We start from the raw sequence: 2,500 nt of genomic DNA, 5'->3' as shown, positions 1-2,500 counted from the left end.
GACAGACAGACAGACAGACATTATGGTCATAGGAGGCCGCACACATGGTGGGACGCACCTGAGAGAGACAGACAGGATTAACAGACAGACAGGCAGACAGACAGACAGACAGACATTATGGTCATAGGAGGCCGCACACATGGTGGGACGCCCACACACCTGGGAGAGACAGACAGGCAGGATTAACAGACAGACAGAGAGAGACAGAGAGAGAGAGAGACAGACAGAGAGAGACAGAGAGAGACAGAGAGAGAGAGAGAGAGAGAGAGACAGACAGAGAGAGACAGAGAGAGAGAGACAGACAGAGAGAGAGAGACAGAGAGACAGACATTATGATCAGGCAGCTATGGCCGAAAATCTTCGTATCGGATATTATTTGTGTGTTTCATTTCATTTGAAACCCTTGCTGAGTGACTGACAGCTAACAAAGGGGTGTTCCCTCTTAGAGCTGGGGTGGAGGATTTGGGGAGAAAATAGCAGTTGGGATAGAGATTTGAATCCAAATACCTCAACCGCTCCACTTGTTCTCTTTGGTCCCTCCCCTATGGTCCCTCCCTGACACGCTCTACACCAACAAAGTCGTGCCAAAGTGAATGGACAGTCCCAACAGCCAATAAGAACAGAGAATCGGAGCCTCGCTCTGATTGGTCAAAGTGTACAGCTCATGTTAATTTTGACCAATCAGAAATCACTTACCCCAGCTCTAACTGAGAACCGAACCGTACAGAACTGAACCGTGACTTTGAAACAGAGGTACAGTGACTCGGACTACCTTGGAGTTCTGCCCGAGGCTGTATGTTTTAAATGATCCACAAATAACATCCAACTGTGGGGCAGAGGACTTCATTCAGACCAGTGTAATGGTTGGAAAACAAATTATAATGAAAAACTGGAAGAACCCAGGTGAGCCCTCTTTCCAGGAGTGGAGCACGGAGTCGGCAAAAGTGGCATCCTACGAAAAAATCTCGTTCAACATCAATGACAAGACTGAACAATATGCGGCGAAACGGGGAAAGTACGTGCAGTACATTGCTACCAGATGAGAGATTTCCTTTTTGATATTCTGTCTATCACTGTTAAAATAAACCTAGCTTTAAAATTGGGCAAACTTAAAAAATCTGTGAGGGATCAAATACTTATTTCCTCCACTGTATGTACCGAACCGTGACTTTAGTTTGACCTGTGGACGGTTTGACAGGAGGGTGGGCGTGGCCAGTTGTGACATCACTTTGACAGGACGGTGTGGGCGTGGCCATTTGTGACATCACTTTGACAGGACGGTGTGGGCGTGGCCATTTGTGACATCACTTCAGAGGAACGAGTGACTGGAGGTTTTTGAAGCACATCTGGATATCTGGATCTGATCATAACAATCAGATCAGCAGAAGAGAGTCGTGGGCGTGTGCAGAGTTACACAGAGACACACACTGAGTTTCTGTCAAATGGATCAAACTTAAATGACAATATATCCTCCAGTCTTCCTCCTGTCTGTCCCCAGAGGAAGGTCCGTCTCATAGTCTGGCCCTGTTGCCCAACACTCACACTGTTGGTCAGGGGCCGAATTCACAAAGCATTTTAGCGCTAAAACTAGCTCCTAGATCTATGAAGGGGGACTCGAGAGGACTCCTAGGTCACTAAGAGTAAATCACAGAGGGACTTCCGAGCGGCGCTGCCACAGGATGGACGCACAGTGGCGAGCTCCTGAGAGTCGGTTTTGAAAAGTACCTCCGACCAATATATACAACAAAAATTATTTCTAAACAAAGTATGACGGGGAAAGTCAGAGGAGTCAGAGGAGAAAACCAAACATGAGTAATACCAAACCGGCTGAATACGAGGAAGATGGCGACAACAGAGCTATGCTGGGTAAAGCTAATGCTACAGCTAGCACCAGTGAAAGTGCTCTACTTGAAGCTTTGGCATCACTCTCAAGAGAGTTTAAAACTTTCAAACAAGAAGTGAGACAGGACCTGAGCGAATCTAACGACGACATCAAAACATCTCTGAGAGACGACTTCGTAGAGTTTAAAGGAGAAGTCTTACAAGAGATACATAACCAAAACGTTAGCATTGCGGAGGCACAAACTCGGATCGCTGATTTGGAGTCTGCCCGTCTCGAGATGAAAGAAACGTTGTTGGACGTGGTGAAGGATAAACTCGTTGATTTGGAGAAATAATATCAGGATCTATGGCGTTCAAGAAGGAGAAGAAGGCCAATCTGTTGCCGAGTTTGTAACCGCGCTGTTTAAACATCACCTCACACTGCCGGATGGATTGGAGCTCCAAATACAGCGGGCGCATAGAGCACTGATCCCAAAGCCAGCCGCAAGCTCATCTCCGAGATCCATAATAGTGAATGTTTTACAATTCCACGTTAAGACGGTGAGAAACAAGACGAGCACAGGAGCGGTCGCAGAGGAGAGGGGTGACTGTGGCTCAGTTGGTAGAGCGGGTCGGCCGATGATCAAAGGGTTGTAGGTTCGATCCTCGCCCTGCCACC

General features: G+C 47.4%; 1 protein-coding gene across 3 annotated transcripts in view; it reads right to left on the bottom strand.

Moving 5' to 3' along the window:
- Positions 1 to 2,500, bottom strand: part of apc (APC regulator of WNT signaling pathway) — a 38,727-nt gene that overhangs the window by 27,218 nt on the left and 9,009 nt on the right. The window lies entirely within an intron of this gene.

This window comes from Ammodytes marinus, assembly GCF_949987685.1.
Source record: "Ammodytes marinus genome assembly, contig: scaffold_45, whole genome shotgun sequence".
Taxonomy (NCBI): Eukaryota; Metazoa; Chordata; class Actinopteri; order Uranoscopiformes; family Ammodytidae; genus Ammodytes; species Ammodytes marinus.
Note: the sequence above shows the minus strand (reverse complement) of the source record. Positions and strands in the feature narration are given on the sequence as shown.